Source organism: Ictidomys tridecemlineatus, chromosome 3, assembly GCF_052094955.1.
Source record: "Ictidomys tridecemlineatus isolate mIctTri1 chromosome 3, mIctTri1.hap1, whole genome shotgun sequence".
NCBI lineage: Eukaryota > Metazoa > Chordata > Mammalia > Rodentia > Sciuridae > Ictidomys > Ictidomys tridecemlineatus.
The window spans coordinates 83,624,398-83,643,954 of NC_135479.1; the positions used below are offsets into that span (position 1 = coordinate 83,624,398).

General features: G+C 37.9%; 1 protein-coding gene across 5 annotated transcripts in view; it reads right to left on the reverse strand.

Moving 5' to 3' along the window:
• Positions 1-14,806, reverse strand: part of Stag1 (STAG1 cohesin complex component) — a 360,462-nt gene extending 345,656 nt beyond the window's left edge. For 2 of the 5 annotated variants that reach the window (XM_040269835.2, XM_005327048.4), the window contains exon 1: positions 14,667-14,806. The gene's annotated coding sequence lies outside the window, so the exon portion shown is untranslated. The remainder of the gene's footprint in view (positions 1-14,666) is intronic. The other 3 variants (XM_078043362.1, XM_078043361.1, XM_040269834.2) reach the window with 3 other exon arrangements.
• Positions 14,807-19,557: the final 4,751 nt, after the last annotated feature.

Here is a 19,557-nt window from a genome sequence, read left to right on the forward strand (position 1 = left end):
AAAAAATATATTATAAAATATTATAAAGGGAGCATAAAGGAAGCCAGATGGTCAGATTCCATATCCAGATCTGTCTAACAGGATAAGTTTTTTGGAGATGGGGTCTGTTTTGCCCAGGTTGGTCTCAAACTTGGGCCTCAAGAGATCAATTTCTCCTGCCTCAGCACATCTTTTCTCCACTCCAGTAGCTAAGACTATAGGCTTGTGCTAACTACCTAATTTTAATGTACTGTTTAGGAATAGGAAAAATTATATCTTGGGTTATCTGCAACATCAGTAAAATAATAAGAAAATAAATAATAGGCACTAATATAACTGTGATTTTTTTTGCCTTCATTCAAATTTGAAGAAAATTATAATTTTCAGTTAGAAAATAGAGAAAATAAATACCATGAAACCCTGGTGTTTTCTGTTTTTAACTATTTGAGGGTAGACTATAGAAGCACTAAAAGCTGTACTCCAACCCACCACTTCCCAGCTATGTAACATTGGTAAAAGGTACCTTAACTTTTCTACGTCACTTGTGAAATGGAAATACTATGATTGTTGTGCTATTTTATTATCATGCTATTCAGTATAGTATTTGACACATTCTCAAAAAGTAATCTGTAACTAATCCTGTCAATTATATGGTTCACAATCCTCATTATATAACATAAACTGGAAGATCTGGGTTCAGGTGGTCTGGCTGGGATGAATCCCAAACACTTCCAGATGTTTCTATTTTGTTTTGCTGAAGGTTGAACCTAGGGCCCTTAGCATGTGCTCTACCTTTGGGCTATACACCCAACACTCCCTGGCCAGGTGATTTTAATGTGCAACTACTGGCCTAAGGACAAAGTTCAAGTTCTTTACCTGAGCACACTAGCCACTTTGATCACTGTACTTTAATCATTGATCCATAGGGACCCTCCTACTATACAAGCACTTGAATAAGTAACAGTCCCTGAAGAGGTGGGCTATAGTAGTGGTCCTCATACTTCAGCCTGCAGCAGAATCACCTAAAATACCTGTTATAACACAGAATGCTGGTCTCTAACCCTAGAACTTCTGAGCTAGTAGACCTACAGTAGAGTCCCAAGATTTTTCATATCTAACAAATTTCCAAGTAATGCTGACAGCACTGGCACAGGTGTCACACTTTGGAAACCACTACTGGGCTACTATTCCTTTACCTGTAATGTCATTCCCAACTCCATCATTCTCACCTCTTTTCAGGAAGCATCTGCTCGCTTCAACAATCCACCTCAAGGCCTTTATTAGCTAATATAAAACTCGCCCCCCCCCACAAAAAAAAGCACTGAAGAATATTATTTTTAATGGCACATTAGTACACACAGTTCTTTTTTGAAGATTAGAAAAAGCTCACTTTGTCATATATATCTAAAAAAAATTAAAATTAAAAATAGAAAAAGCAGCCTCCTTTAAATACGAAAATTTTAAAATGGGGGAGGGGGCGGGCAAGAAGACAGAATTTGTCAAGCAAAATAAATTCTGAACTTCAACCTCCACCTGCTCCCCTTGACCAGAGCAGCAATTATACAACCATTTATGGCAGCCCTGGCCCAATGTACCACTAAAGCACAAAAGAGGAGAAACAAACCCTGGCTGGAAAAGAAGGGCAATAAAGCTATCAGAAAAGGAATTTTAGGGAAGTAATTTTAGGGTTGTGAGTCTTAATGTGGCTCCTCTATACTTCAGGACTGTAAGAACTGTGCTTTATTACTTTTTTATAACCACTATAAATGATCAATAAATGCTTAATGAATGACAACAAATTATATGATATCACTTTCTCTTTTTCACCAAGTAAATAAAGATAAGACACTCGTACATTTGGCACCAAAAACTATAAATATTAAGTATCAACATTGTCTTTGGTCTACAGACTTATTAAGTTAGAGGAAAGCATCAATTATTCTAATACACAGTTGGGAGGTGGAGAGGCAAAATATCATACTTACATCTTTGAAAATGAAAGACTTTCAAATTTAAAAATACATTACTTAATTCAGACCGATTTCATGATTATTTCAATAGGAGTTAACATTTACAGGAATCTTAGAAATCTGATATTTCATCCAAAAAAGTAATTTTAAAAATAAAGAAACTAAGGCCTAGAGAACTAATGGCTCAAAGATACAAAGCTAGTTAATTAGTGACACAGTTATAATTAAAACTCAGATTTCAGGCTAGGGATGTAGCTCAGGGATAAGAATGTTTGCCTAACATGCAAAACCATGGGCAAGGGCAGGACTCCAACTTGGATCTTATAATCTCATGCCCTACATTAGACTTCTCTCTTCTACATCATGTTACCCTTATATTTAAATAAAATTAAATTTAAAATTTGAAATAAAATTTAAACTAAAATTTAAATATCCACAACTCACAAAGAAAACAGTTAACCACAATTTTGTTGTCTATATCCCACTTTTATGAGGGAAAAAAAAGCATTTATTTTACCTAGAAACTCACTTTAAGAGTGAAGTTATAAAATACTTATAAAATCCTGCTTTTGTTTGCAGGATTATCCATGCAAGGCCTAATATTCATAAATAATCTTGATAAAACTATAAAAACTTAATTATCAAGGAAGCATAACACTGTCTTGCCAGATTCAGAACATGTCTGAAGAAAGAAAAAGAGTCTAATTTTTTTTAAAGATGCTTAACAATAAGCAGAAAACACTAGTTATTATCTTTATCACTCAATTAACCAGCAGAGTACTTAATCCTCTGATCACTCTCATTAAGATTTTTATCTATTCCTAGTTCTACATGGTGAGCCCAAATTCTTTCCTTTTGGGAAGTAACCTTATCAGTCATCTAGATGATAACTTTATTCACCTTTCAAGTTTAAAATCTATGTACTTTAGATCTATGTATAATACAAAATAGTCTAGTGATTAAAAGCTAACTTCTTAACTCTCACAAGAGCTCATGAGTAAATACTCTTTTTATTTCCATTTTGCAGAGGAGAAAACTGAGGTTTAAAAAGGTTAATGAGTTTGCTCAAGTTTACATACTAGAAAGAGGTAGAGTTAGAATTTGACACAATGTGATACCAACGCCAGAGAACTCTGACAATGGGTTTTCTAATCATTTATCACATCATGGAATTTTTTTTTTTTAGTTATTGATAGAATTTTATTTTTATTTATTTATACACGGTGTTGAGAATCGAACCCAGTGCTTCACACATGCTAGGCAAGCGCTCTATCACTGAGCTATAATCCCAGCCCAGACAGTACTTTCTTCATCTGTGAACATATAAGCTCTTTAATTTATAACTAGCAATATAATTTTTCTTCCAAAAATTAATTTAAGGTACAAAAGAAAAAAGCCTAAAATGTTCTTTAACTTTTATACCTTGTGCTAAATCACAAGAATTTCTGTATATTTGCTTTCTTTGTAAATAGAGAAATGGAGCTAAAGAGGAAATCAACCTCTGATTATAGGTAGACTAATCAGGTATACTAAATTAGATGGGAAAAACTGTCAAATAACAATGAGACAACTGAGCTTTAACAGTAAAAAAGGACAGTAGATAGCTTAAATGAGAGAAGTCATATTCATGCTTGATTATGTATAAAACACTTTTTTCCCTACCTTTCTAAGACTGAGACAGACAGTGATGTCTCAATCTACACCCTGACCTTTAAACTAATTCAACAATTATGAAGAGAAATCTTCCCAGAGAGCCAAAGAAAACAGTACAGGTAGTACCTAGTTATTAATGTTATCTTGATTAGAAAATAAAAAGACTGCTGAAAAATTCTGACTCTTGTTTGTCACTTTGTAACACACAAATGCAATCTATTGTTATGTGAAAAGAGGACCTCACAAAGAAGGATATTTACTCTTACTTTTGTACTTTATGCTTGCAAAAATATCTTGAATCTACCTCAGTGCACCCACAACACTTCATGTATTATCCTGCTAGTTTTATTACTTTGAGGTTTTGTTTTAAATTTTTAAGTTATAGATGGACACAAAACATTTATTTATTTATTTGTGTGTGTGTGTGTGTGTGTCTGTGTGTATACATAGCACTGAGGATGGAACCCAGTGCTTCACACATGCTAGGCAAGTGCTTTACAATCTCAGCCCTGTTCGCTAGTTTTACTACTTTGAGGTTTTGTTTTAAAATGGACACAACACATTTATTTATTTACTTACTTGTTTATTTATTTATTTGTGTGTGTGTGTGTGTGTACATAGCGCTGAGGATGGAACCCAGTGCTTCACACATGCTAGGCAAGCGCTTTACAATCTCAGCCCTGTTCGGTTGGTTGTTTTTTTTTAATATTTATTTTTTAGTTATAGTTGGACACAATACCTTTATTTATTTTTATGTGGTGCTGAGGATCGAACTCAGGGCCTTGCACATAGAGGCGAGCCATAACCCCAGCCCCTCGCTGATTTTTAATCACTCAACAAAATTTACATTTTAAAGAACAGAATCTACATATTTTATCAACTTTGTATGTCCACTACCAGATATTGAGCAATGCAACATTGCAAAATATGTATTTGGTCTTTCCTAAAATCTTGGAATCTCCAAAGTGATATCTTTGTGTGCTAATGAAATGACTGGTGGCCTGTCAGCCCCCAGATAGCTTCAGAATGGGGGCTAATTACAAGGAAAGACCATGACCTTATTAGAGGACTGGAGTTTTTCAACCTCACTCCTTGGCCTCAAGAGAAGAGAGGCTTAAAGTTAAACTAATCACCAATAGCTAATAATATAATCAATCATGAATAATGAAGCCTCTGTAAAAGCCCAAAAGAGAGTTCAGGTGAGCCTCCAGATAGCTGAACATGTCCTCCATATTTTCTTGGAAGGTGGCAAGTCCAGAGAGGACACAGAAGCTCCATACCCCTTCCCATATGCCTGGCCCTACGCATTTCTTCATTTATATCCTCTGTCACCAGTAAACTAAGTGCTTCTCAAGAGTTCTGTGAGCAAATAAATAAACTTGAGAAGGTCATGGGAAGCACAGGGAAAACAACCTAGAGCTTGTAATTGGCAATGAAAGTTGGGGGACAATGTTGTGGGACTAAGCCCACAATCTATGGGATCTGAAACTATCTCTTTATTATTAATTCAATTAGTCAGAATTGAATTAAGAGGATATCCAGGGGCTGGGGTTGTAGCTCAGTGGTACAGTGCTTGCCCTGCACGCATGAAGCACTGGGTTTGATCCTCAACACCACATAAAAATTAAAAATAAAATAAAGATATTGTGTCTATCTACACTAAAAAATTAAAAAAAAAAAAGAGGATATCCAGATGATGTCCGCTACAGAATTAATTGATTGGTCAGTGACAAGGTAAAATCTCCACATACTAGAGAACATAAAAGTCTTTTGTGTTGATTGATGAGTGAGAAAACAGAAGACAGGTTTGTTTTTTCCCTAAATTCTCAGTGGTAAACATTCTCAAATTTATTTGAGGGCTGGAGTTGTGGCTCAGTTGTAGAGCACTTACCTAGCACATGTGAAGCATTTGGTTCCATCCTCAGCAATACATACAAATAAATAAATAAAATAAAAGTATAAAAGTATTGTCAGCTACAACTAAAAATATAAATGTTAAAAAAAAAATCTTATTTGAGGTAGGTGTGGTGGCATATGCCTGTAATCCCAGACTTAAGAGGCTGAATGAAGCAGGACTTCTTGCCAAGTTTGAGGCCAACCTCAGCAAATTAGTGAGGTCCTAAACAACTTTGTGAGACCCTGTCAAAATAAAAAAGAAAAAGGGGTGGGGATGCAGCCCAATGATAAAGCACTCCTAGTTCAATCCCTAGTACCAAAAAAAAAAGGTATTTGACAGAATTTTAACTATCCCAGTCATTTGAGACCACATGAAGGAACCTGTGAAAATTTATGTTAAAAGAAATAAACCAGGCACAGAAAGACAAAAATAAGGTATGATCTCACATTGTAATCTAAAAAAACTTAAAACTCATAGAATCAGAGAAGACTGGTGGTTACCAAAGGCTGGGGGGTAGAGGTGGGGACTGGAAAGATATGGTCAATGGATACAAAATTTCAGAGAAATAGGAGGACTAAGTCAAAAGATCTATTGTACAACATGGTTACTATAGTTAGTAACAAGTATACTTGAAAACCCCTAGGAGTAGATTTGAAGGATTCTCACCACAAAAAGAAAACAACAACTTCTGTGAGGTAGTATATATAATTAATGTTGGATATTTATATATATATATATATATATATATATATATAAACATCACATGTACCCCATTAAATACACATAATCTTAAAGATATTTTTGAAATAAGAATCTTAACTATTTCTATCACAGAGATAAAACGATTATCCATAAATTAAATATCCTATCCATGATAACATAACTATTAGATGGTAAATAGAAAAGAAAACCAAATCTCCATAAAGTAAACTTCAAAATGCAAAGGAACTCAACATACAGAAAAGAGGCTGAAATAAAAATGACCTTTTAAGGGTTCTACAACTAAGCTAACATGCTAGTTGTTATCACTTATTAGCTGTGTGGCCTTGGGACAATTAGTCTTAAACATTACTGAGGATTTTGTGCCTTCTGACCACTGTCACATACTAACCCCTCATGACAACAATAAATCCAATAAGTGACAAAGAGGGTAATGAATATTCACTGAAATTATGAGGAAAGATTTTTACACAGATCCTACAATTCACTGTTCATTTGTTCTGTTTGTCCTTTGTGAATTATATCAAATGTTCAGGACAAACACAAGAGTCTAGATTACAGCTTAAAAGTTTTTAAGGCAAACACTACGTGTTCTTACCACTAAAATTGAAAATTAGATACCACAAGTTTCTCCACAATGTGTCATCCCTCCCTAATTACAAATCTGGGAAATTTAATCTGAATTTATTAAAACAGGAATAAGACCAGCATAACAATAACTACCTCATAACATTATTGTAAAATGCATATTGGTATAAAGCAAATGTTCGATGAATTTTTTCTTACCAACACCAGAATCAAAGATATAGAAAGAAAGGACCCAAGTATGAAATCCAATTTGGTGAAAGCAGAAAATGCATAGAAAAATACTATGTATATGGGGCTAGGGTTGTGGCTCAGTGGTAGAGAACTAGCCTAGGATGTGGGAGGTGCTGGGTTCGAGACTCACACCATAAATAGATAGATAGATAGATAGATAGATAGATAGATAGATAGATAGATAGATAATACTGAGCACAGATAATACTGGAAAGTCAGGCTAGTACCATGTAGAAAAATTTAAAAGCAAATAACAGGGGAAACTGAGAAAATACCTTTGACAAAACTTGAGTTTCTCAGTTTCCTACACATCTTGAAAATGGAGGCAATAACTCCCTAGAAAACAGACTTGGAAGAGCTATAGGGTCTCCCTCAGAGCAAAAGACATACTTAACTACCCATTATAAAATATCTAAGTTTCTCTAAGCTTGGGATTCTTCTTTTGTAATGTAACTACTGCCCGGGCAGGTTTCACCTGGACCTCTTCCCACTGCCATGTGCAAAGAGGGCTCAGAGATTCGATGGAAATGCCAATTCTCTGGCTATTGCTATAATACATTATTCTTCATCTCTGACTAAAGAGTCTCATGGCTTCTGCCAGCAATCATTAAACTATGGCAGCTTAACCAGGTAGCATGCAGGTAGGGTAAAAATCACAGAACTTCATAGTTCTTGTCATGCATTAGCACATAATTAATGTTTATCATAATTGAAAGATTCCACTTTCATACTGCTGGAATGGGTAGGAAAAAAGCAATACTGAACTATATACTACTGTCAAAAGATATACTTTAAATATAGTGAAAAAATGTTTTAAGTAAGAAATAGAAAAAGATATATTCACTATAGAAACTCTTTAATTAAAAAGACTTACCTGGAATGGCTGTATTAATACCAGAAAGAATTAAATTTCAAGACAAATATTATTACCAAAAGAGGAATATTTCATAATGATAAAAAGGTTAACTTATCAAAATGACAAAAATATCATAAATTATGTGTTTTATAACAGTTTCAAAATACTTGAGGAAAAAATTAACAAAAGAGGAATAATTCCAGTCATACCTGGATATTTTAACATTCCTTTCAACAATTGATAAAACAAGACCCCTTCCCTAAAAAATAATCAGTAAACACATAGATGATTTGAAAAACATTACCAAAACACCATAATCTACCTATAATTTACAAGTACTCACCCAACAGTACTTTAGTACAGCATAAATTTTCTTGCCACACATTAAATAGACCACATGCTGGCCCATAAAACAAGATTTAATATATTCAAAAGAATTAAAATAATGCAGAGTATCCTCAAAGTGAAATTAAGTTAGAAATCAATAAGATATCTAAAACAATCCCAAATAAAAAGGAATTTTCATACACTGTTGGTAAGAAATCAGTACAACCACTATGGAAATCAGTATGGAGATTCCTCAAAAAGCTAAAAATAGAACTACCATATGATCCAGCTATACACTGCTTGGTATTTATCCAAAAGAACTGAAGTCTGCATGCTTTAGAGATATATGCATACCTGTGTCTACTGCAGCACAACTCACAATAGCCAAGTTATGAAATCAACCTAGATGTCCATCAACAGATGAATGAATGAAGAAAATGTGATATACATGCAAAGAAGTTTTATTTAGCCACAAAGAACAAAATTATGTCACTTGCAAGGAAATGGATGGAACTAAAGACTATAATTTTAAGCAAAATAAGCCAGACTCAGAGAAAAGTATGTTTTCCCTCATATGTGGAAGCAGAAGAAAAAAGCAAGGAAATAACGGAATGCCATAAAAGTAGAAGGCTAACCGTGGGGGGGGGGGGTTGCAGGGGTTACTGGGGACTGAAATCCAAATTGTGCTATGTATATGTGAACATGCCTCAATGAAACCCACCATGCTGTAAAACTGAAATGAACCAATAAAAACAACCTCAAATAACAATAAAACAACATACTTTTAGGTAATCCACAGATAAAAGCAATTGCAAAGTAAATTAGAACTATTTAAGCCTGAATAATAAAAATGCATTAAAATGTTAAAATTCATGGAATGCAACAGTGCTTAGAGGAAAAATCTATAGCTTTAAATGTTTTTTTTTAATTAGAAAACAAGAAACATCTAAAATCTGTGACCTAAGGCTTAATTTAGGAAGTGAAGAAAGAAAACCAAAAGGGCAGACCAATGAAATAGAAAGACAATAGAGAAAATTAGCAAAGTTGATTTGAATAGATAGCAAACTTAAAAACCTTAGATGGTTCAAAAAGCCAATGGAGAGGCCTGGGAGGCTGAGGCAGGAGGACTGCAAGTTTAAAGCCAGCCTCAGCAACATAGATAGAACCTGTCTCTAAATAAAATATAAAAAGGGCTTAGAGATGTGGCTCAGTGGTTAATCCCCGGTACAAAACACACACACACACACACACACACACAAATGACATCAGAAATTAAAGAGCTACCCTACAGATCCTACAGGCATTAGAAGGATAACAAGAGAAACCTATGAACAACATTTGATAACAAATTAGATAAAATATACAATTAAGAAAAATGCATGACAAAAAAACTGACACAAGATAAAACAGAAAATCTGAACAGCCCTAAAACTGAATTTGGATGTGTTACCAAAAATCTTCCCACAAAGAAAATTCTGGTCCAGATGGTATCACTGGTAAATTCTAACATTCAAGGAAGAATTAGGACCAGTATTATACAAACTCTTTCAGTAAATAATGGTCACTTCCTGACCTCTTTTATGAGGCCATCATAATCTTAATACCAGAACCAGACAGACAAAATAACAAAGCAATATGAAAAAAATGTACAAGGTCTTCTAACAGAATATTAGTAAAAACAAAAGGAGAATATGCTAAGTTGGATTATCCCAAGAACCAAGATTATTTTAACTTTTGAAAAGCAAAAGTTTATCCATTCTACCATGAAAGAACACTGAGTTTATTTCTCAACTTTAGCTACCGCAAATAATGCTAATGTGAACATTTTGTTCATATATTCTGGTATACAGAACAAAACTTTCCATCATCAGGAATATAAAGAAAATACTAGGTTTAAAGTACAGGTATCTTCAACTTTATTAAAAAAAAAACTTTCATAAAATATTATCAATTTACACTCTTTCCAAAAGTGGTAGTTAATTTCTCCACATTCCATAATTTCAGACAACATTTGATATTATCAAACTTTTTAATGTTTGTCAATCTGATCAAAGTGAAATGATTCCTTTTCAAAGTTCTACTTTGTACTTGCCTGATTCCTAATGAGACTACAAATCAACACTTTTCCAACTATGAGCTGCTGACTCAACAGTTAAGTTGCAACCATTCTTAATTAAAAAAAAAAAAAAATCAGAATTAGAATGCCCTGAACAAAGGTTAAAAATTGTTTCACAACACTTTTATTTTCATTTTATGTGTTTGTAGAAAGTCACAATGCAAAATGTTAGCTTCTAACAAGTTAAAAAAGACATTAATTATAGTAAAATTCCATAGATCATTTGGGTAACTCATTGGTGTATCATTTAAGCTCACAGCACAAAGGATTATACAAGGCAGAACTTGAGATGTTCTTCAAATAGTGTTTGGTAAGAGATTAAGAAAAAGAGAAAAATATGAGAAAAGGAATGCCTTATGTGGAGAAGGTACCATAAAACCAACTAATGTAACTATGACCTACTTAAAGGTCATTTTAAAAGAATCATGTATTTTTCAATAGATTTCTCTCAGCACTAAGGTAGGAAGCTGAGATCCTATTCTTTTAACTAGCAAAATGACAGAAAACCAGCCCCTCCTTCTCTGAAGACACAACCATTAATTCCTACCTCAAGAATCATGTCATTCTATAGCTTATGCAAGAGCACCTTTTTTAGGTTTTTGCTTCCCACTTCTTTTCCCTACAGAGTACCAAAGTAGCAAGAGTCACTGGAATTCCAAAGAATTCTATTTTTCTTTGATCAACAAAAAATTTAACAAGCCATTATATGTATCTATATTAAATTAAGCAATTATCTCCCTAATGAAAAAAAAATTATGGTGTTGAGGATCAAAACCAGGGCCTCTAAGCTACACCACCAACCATGGCTCTGTTTATATCTATTAAACACCTGCTTATATCTGTTAAAGCTTGATATCCTTAGCTAAACTATCTTACTTGTGTGTGTGTGTGTGTGTGTGTGTGTGTGCACACGCACGCGTGCCAGCTCTGCTGCTGCTGCTGCTGCTGCTGCTGCTACTGCTGCTGCGAATCAAACCCAAAGCCTTGCACATTCTAGGCAAGAGCCTGCCTCTTCCCTGAAAATGATTTTCCTTGGACTGACAAAGCACATACCATAACAAACTTCTGCTACCTCTTAATACTTTCGAATAACTATTCCTAAGAATTCTACAAGCTTCTGGACCAATCACACAACTGTCTGATGCAATGAGTATGTGAATTTACCTGTCACTTAACAGAAATGTGATCAAAAACATTAAAATTTCTTAACTTTTCTGAGATTCAGCATCATTTATCAAATGAATAAAACAAGTATCTAAGAACAACAAAAATTACATCTTTTTCCCAATGTCTTCCTCCCTCTTAAAATTTTTAATCTTAGTTTTTTTTTAATGATTTTCTTTAGTTGTAGTTGGACAAAATACCTTTATTTTATTTATTTATTTTTACCTGGTGCTGAGAATCAAACCCAGGACCTAGCATGTGCTAGGCGAGCATTCTACCGCTGAGCCACAAGCCCAGTCCTAATCTTAGTTTTTGTTTATAATTTTCTCTCAATGACATCAAAAGCTTTTATTAGAAGGAGGCACTTAAGCTGAGGTACCAGGAAATTGAGGAAAAGACAAAATAATTATTAGTAAAGAAATTAAGGAAGATCAAGTGGGGGCTATTGCTCTGCCTGTGTCCTGTCCTTGTATGTCCAGATTCTAAAGAGGCAAACTTGAAGATACTTTTTCTTCATGATAAGCAAAATTCTTAGACCACTAAAATGACCCACACACTTATATAATCCCCTTTTCTTAAAAGTAGGAGAGATCTGTAGATATAATGAAATAAATTTCCTATGACTATTACATGGCAAGATTGCTGCCTACGTTAATATCACTGATCAGTTAAATTTGGCAAAAAGATTATCTAGGTAAACCTGATCTAATCAGGTTACTTTTAAATACAGTCTTAAAGGGGAGTCAGAGGCAGAAGAGTCAGAGAGAATGGTTCCTGATTCCAAGCAAAAGCAAACAGCCATTCTGTAAACTGCTGCCTATATGGCCACATAGCAAAGAACTGAGAGCAGTTCCTGGCCAACAAGTAGGAGGAAGATGGGGACTTCAATCACATAGTCACAAGGAAATTGGTTCTGCCAACAGGTAGTACCCTTAGAAAAGGACCTTAGCCACAAATAAGAATTACAGCTACACATGATACCTTCATTTCATCCTGATATTAATAGAGTCCAGCTATACCACACCCGAAATTCTGACCCATAGGAACTGAAATAAATGGGTATTAAGCTACTAAGTTTGTATTATGTTATGCATCAGAACAAAACTAATACACACTTCTCAGGATATAAGCCAAAGAAAAAGGGAAAGGCATGTGTCTTTCCCCAGAGTACACTATACCCTCCTTATATAGCGCTGAGATTATGAAATTATACAGGCCTACAATCAAAGAAAAAATATCACAACTATATAAATTTGTGTAAGCTTTAAGTTCTAACACTTTAATAAAAAAAGGCTTTTGCACATATCTTGATAAATATTCACTAGATTACTCCCATTTTCGAGATGAGGGAAGTAAGACTCAAAAAATAAAATCCCGAAGACTATAAACCATGGGAATGTTCCAAGTTAACTTCAGCTCAGATTCCCTCTCCCATATGCTACAATTCCTTAAGGCTGTAGAAGAGCCATTCAAATCGACAGTAATTGTAGTGCTCTCTTCACAGAGGTAATCCTAGTAACAATTTTCCATATTTCACATCTACTTAATTCCCTCTAGCTTTTTCAGAATGTTAAAACTAAAGTGGACACAGAAAGTATTCTACTGAAAACTAGTTTGCTTGTAAAAGGGACTACTGGTACATCACTATCTCAATGAATTTGGTTTGCTCAAAGTACGTTTTTAAATTTATAGAAAAAAATACCAACACATTTGTACATTTCCTAGAACTTTGGGTGATAATTTGTGACACATTATCAAAAATCAAAAGCAAGGAAATAACATTTCTGGTTCTTTTATATTTTCCCTATTTAGTCAAAAATTTTTAGACTGAATTCACACAATATAGAAAACGTATTACAACGTATTATACAAGAAAGGAGTCATTCTTATTTTCCACTCTTCTGTACATTTCCATAAGCGCTTCAACATCAGTTTGCAATTTTCTTAAAATATGGAAAACTAAAGGTAGGGAGTCACATTCAAATTCCACCTAAGATGCAATCACACAACTTTATGCCAATTGAGGTACTTTCGCAAACACTATTTTTGCTAAACTGCAAAACAAAGTCATTTCCAGTCACAACCCCAAGAAAGAAGAAACTACATCCACCCTCTTTAACACCAACTTTAACAGCAGATAATTAGCTATCACAAACAGCACTGTTTTTGCGTCTACAAGCTTCCAAAACCATCCCATGACTTATACGCCTGGGGCACGACTGCATGCTATGTGAAGAGAATCGATAACATTTCAAATGTGGGTAGATGGGGTGACGTGACAATCCTAAAAATATGAAAATTTCTTGGTCCCTACTGCACACAAGCGGCACCCACTTCGGACCCTGCGAGTGGGGCTCAGGTCCAACTCCGGGCTCTCCAGTTTCCCAGCTCTTCACCCCGCCCCCACCCCGAGAAAGGAGGGAAAACAACTTTTATTGGCCTCGTCTCCCGGGAGATTGGCAAACTAGCGGGGCAGTGCTCAGGCCTGGACACGTTTCGCCAGGAGGCCCCCGTCGGGGGCGGGGAAGGTAGATAGCGGGAAAGCCCGGCTTTGACGCCCGATCACCCCCAGTCAACAGCCTTTGCCCCACCCCGCCAACAAGAGGCCTGGGCCAGCCGCCGCGCCGAGCGACCCCCAGGCCCCTCCGCGGAGGCGAGCTAGTCGTCATGTGACGCCGCCGCCGCTAAAACACCGCAGAAACGCAGGGCGGCGGAAGGCATTCGCGCCAGCCCGCCTCGGCCCGGCCCCGCCGGGCGCGGGCGAGTCCCGAGAGCCTGGGCGGGGGGGCGGAGGGCGGGCTTGGCGGCGGGCCCGAGCGCGCCACAAAGGCTTCCGCGCCTGTCGCCGTAGTGCCCGGGCGGGCGGGGGCACAATTTTCGGGGCCAGCGGGAGGGGTGGGCAGAGACAGGAGTGCTGGGGTGCCCGCCGCGCCCACAGCCGCCTACCCGGGAGCTCGGACGGCCGGCGACCGCGGCGCCCCGCACAGGCCCGCGCGGCCTCCCTCCCCCGCGCGGGGCCCGCGCCCGGCCCGCCCGCTCCCCGCTCGCGCTCTCTAGCTCTCGCCCGGCCTCCATCTTGGATCGGCGCTTCCAGCCCCCGCGCCGCTGCCGCCGCATTCCCCCTCTTTCCCGCCCCCCGCCGCCGTCGCCGCCGCCCGCACTCACCTCAGCTGCCCATCCGGGCGCTGCCGGCCGTCGACCTAGTTTCCCCCCAAAAGTCTCCGGTGTGTTATTCCCGATGTGGGGGGGTTGTTACGGGGTGGTCGCCGGGGGTTCGGGAGCGGGGGCCGCGCCTTCAACGGAGCTGCAATCCTAACCCGCCATCTGGTGGCATTTTCCACACGCCAATGGCGCCGCTGCAGACTTGGGTCCGGACCGCCCTCTGCTGGCCGCGGTGCTCACTGCCTTACTGACGGGACTGGCCTGCCCGGAAAGGGGAGGGAGCTGAGGCGCGAGCTGGGGGCCGCGGCGGGGGCGCGCGCAAACGCTTTCCTGAGGGGATTGCGCGCACGCGCACCAGCGGGGCGGGAAACGTGGCCGCTGCGTGGCGACTCCACCCCCGCATGGAGCGCTTGCCCAGCTCCGCCAATTGCGAGCGGCGGAGAGCTCTGGATGAGGCCGCTGTGGACTTCGTGGGCCACCCGCGGTGGGCGGAAGGACGAACACTGGCGCCTGCGCGTCCCACTCGCAGAGCTGCCGCCCGCCATTTTTAGAGCTGCTCGGAGACCTGGGAAGGAACCCGCCCCCGTTTCTTCACCCAGGCCCCTCCCCAGGTCGGGGGCTAGCTCTTCCCTCCCTCCGCTCCAATTTCCCGCTGCCCGCCTGGCCTGCTGCGGAAACGGAAGGGAGCGATCGCTCGGAGCCCTGCTCCAGCCCCTCCCAGTCTTAGGGAGAACTCCGAGCTTTGCATTGTATTAGCGATTTATTGTTGGGGAGGTGCTTTCCTCGAGCCAAGGGGAGTAGGTTCCCAGAACTGTTTGGGACCTCCCTCGCCACGGCTCTGGACCGAACACTGCCCGCTCCAGGCCGATTGGCGTCGTCCTGCCTCTGTGTAGCAGTCTCTCCGTGGTGCCGGCTTTGCATAAGGCGGCAGCATTGGCTAGTTAGTGAGCCGGGAATGCAGCTAGACTGGGAAAATAGAGACTCAGCTTTGGAATTCGGTTTCTCCTACTGCAACCTAGTAGTATTGTCAGTGGTTCTGAAATGGACGTAAGACTCTTAGCCCTCCAGTGGGCTAGGGACAAAGTCACTACCGTGAAATCTTGACCCAGCTGTTTTGTTGGACCTCACAGCTTCCCTTTGCTCTCTACCTGCCTATCCCTGACCATGGCTTCTACCTTTCACCTGCTTTCAACTTTTTTCAACAAAAGTGAATCCTTACTCTCCCAGGTCATCAGCCCATTTGTGACTCAATTCTCCATCAGAATAGACTGCTCTGTTTCCAGTATTACCTTATACTCGCTCAACTCCATTATATTCTTGAGAGCTAATCTCTAGTTTTCATCCTTGTTCCTGGTTTCTGTTAGGCGTTGGAAGGTGGTGTGTGGTGGCTTTTCACTGAAGGAAGTCGGGTATGAATTTGTGACTGGACTTGCATAGATTTTTAGATAACACTATTTATAGATATATATTTACTAGTCTCTGGTTGACTTCCTATTGTTACTCTGCAAAGCCTGTTTCTAGCTTTCCTTGTTAAAAGTGCCAGTCCCAAACTAGGCTAATAGATGACTTCGTCTAGTTTCCTGGGCTAAAAGCTGTGCAATTCCAACAATGGGTTGACATTCTCTCCATCTTCAGATATCTGTAACCATGATCCCGACCAGGATCTCAAAATTTCTCAGCGAATTAAGGCATTCCCTCTGCCCTTCTCTCCACAGTCTATCCTGCCTAAATGGTGTGTGTCCTGCTTTTCAAGTTCCTTGTTCCATTACTATTTTCCTATAGTGTTACATCCTCAGAATTCAGTATTTTATTCTCTGGCTTCTTCCTTCTGTTTTTCAAGTTTCCATTGTCTTAAAGGGAAAAAAAAAAAAAAACAAAAAACAGTGCTGTCAGTTCCCTCCAGTTACTATCAACCTTCCTTCACAGTTAACATGTCTTAATCCCTGGATCTATATTTACCTGATTTACTGGTCTCTGATTCCTTTTCTAACTTCACTTCAGTCTTCCATCCTGTAGTTCAACCCCTAGCTCTCTGTTATGTAATACATTCTTTCTCTTGAAAGTCTCCCCAAAATTAATTTTTTAATCTTCCTACCTTTTCCTTACAGGTACTTTCCAGGAAGCTCCATTGCAAAATTAAGCATTTAAAATTAATTCTCTAAGACAGGCTCAGTGTTACCTGCCTGTAGTACCAGCTACTGGAAGGGTGAGGAAGGAGAATAAGAAGTTTTAGGCCAGGTTCAACAATGTAGTAAGACCCTGCCTCAAAAGCAGATGAATGAAAAAAGGGCTGGGGATATAGTTCTGCAGTAGAACACCCCTGGATTCAATCATCAATACTGGAAAAATAAATAAACTAACATTTTATCTCTCTTATTTGAACATTCTAATCTCCTAATAACATTGTGATTTCAGCATAGTGCAGTGATTAAGAACATGGACTCTGGAACCAGACTGTTCTGGAAAGCTGTATGACTTTGGGCAGATCTCTGCCTCAGTTTCTTCATCTGTAAGATGAAATAGCAATAGATTGTTGAGTATTAAACTATTTAATATATTAAAATGTCATCTGTAGCCAGGTATGGTGGTACACACCTATAATGGTAGTTTCTCCAGAAGCTGAGGCAGGAGGATCACAAATTCAAGGCCAACCTGGGCAACTTAGGGAGACCCTGTCCAAAAATTTAAAATGAACAGGTCAGGGGTATAGCTCAGTAGAGTATTTGCCTAGCATGTGTGAGGCCCTGGGTTCAGTCTCCACCTACCACCACCATCAAAAAAAATCCATTTGTGTTATTACAGTGGTAATATTTTGCTAAGTATTTTTTAGCTTCTCTCCTCCCCCTCAGCCCTTTACTCCTCATCTCATGCAGGCAGGGCCTCTTGAGGCATGTGCTATACCACGGAGCTATATTCCCAGCCTAGCACTTTAAAAAAAAAATTTAAAAATTATCCAAGAGCATAAATAGTCAACTTTCTAAGTATATAGAGACCTAACACTTTCTTTATTTTGCCCTCACACAAATTGAACTGGTGTTTGTAAATAATTACATAGTCCTCAGGCTCTAAATTATAAGGCCATACTTGACTTTTTTTTTTTAACCTGAGTCCCATCATATCCTAATTCATTCAGATCCCTTGTTTTTTTTTCTGCAGCCATCTTCATCAAAGCCCTTCACTCCCCATCTCTTCCCATTGCCTTACACCACTATTGTAATAGTCACCTGAACAATTCAGATTCTTCATTTTCCTCCTTTAAAAAAAAAAGCAATATTATATACTTACACAAAAGGTCTCTGTAGTTTCTTATGGATTATAAACTATCATCTAAAATACGTAATGTCATTCAAGGAATGCCTTGATGTTTTTTCCAGTTTATCTCTGTTTTGTCACAAATTCTTCATACCAGCTGATTTGGTCTGATCAATCATAAATGTAAGCAAAAGGCAGATTCATTCATCCTTTAGCTATTTGGTAAAGTAATAGAGATTCCATAACATGATGAATTCATTGTAGGATTACATATTTCCCAGAAGCCTCTGCTTTTAAGAATTTCTTAAGATTTTAAATCCCTTGGCAAAGATTTTCAAACACGGCTTTTTTCATTAACAAGTCATAGATATGCTTGAAATATCAAAAAGAAGGATATGCCTTTTAAAATACATGCCATTAGACCTTTATTTCAACTCAGTCTCTTGGCCCACCTCATCCAAAGTTGACACTTAAAATTACAAACAGAAAAATGCATTCCATATTCTATGACATTGAAGAGGAGTTTCTATGGTTTATTTTAAAAAGACTTTTTATATACTATTGTCTTAAATTGCCTTTGATATTTTCCTTGCATATATACCAAATCATAATGTGTCTAACAATGTATTCGATCTAATTAACCAATAACATGAGGAACTTTGTTTTATAACACAAAGAACTAGTTTGTGACTCTATATAGAGTATGATTCCTTGAAATTTTAGCTAAACTTTTACCTTTTTCCTCTCTAGATAATGTTAGCTCACAAAACAATTCAGTTCTGCTTAAAATTCAACTTTTTAAAAATATTCTTTAGTTGTTAATAGACATTATTTTATTCATTTATTTATATGTGGTGATGAGAATCGAACCCAGTGCCTCACATATGTCAGGCAAGCACTCTACTACTGAGCCACAATCCCAGCCCAAGATTCAGTCAACTTTGATGATAATAATGGTTATGTTCTTTTCACATAAAGGCATTTTAAAGAAACATTTTTATGAATTATTCTTCCTTTCCACTACTTTTTTGCAGATATAGTTCCAGATGCAGCTACTGAATATTTAGACCAAAGAAATGTGTTCTGTCATCTGACCCTACTTCCTTATCCCTTCACTTTTATCACTTTCACAAACCCTGTGTTTTAGGGATCATGACAACTTCCTCATTTTTATTTCGCAAATGAAGTATTCTTACTTAAAATTTTTTCACTTGGTTACAGGAAATTTGATGTTGCTTATATTTTAAAAGTCAGAAATTATTTTCCTTTTTCTACTCTTGCAATTAAGATGTGATGCCAGTTGGTGGCAGTAATATGCCATGGTGTCCTACTACCAGTCCATAATTGGGTTAAATCATGAATTTTTTTCCTTTTTTTTTTTTTTTAACTCAGAACATAATTCCTTCCAAAAATGACAAATCAATTCTGCCCCAAAGTTTATAATAAGATGTATCCAAATTACCTTTCCTTTTAGAGTCAATAACATGGTTGCAGAGAAAGTTCTATCCCTAAAAATGTAGAGGACCAGAACTACTCAAATATTAAAAAAAAAAAAAAAAGAAAGAAAGAAAAAGAGAAAGAAAAAAGAAATAAATCCATAGGCATAAGACTGGAACTAACATGGGAAGAAACTAACAGTTTC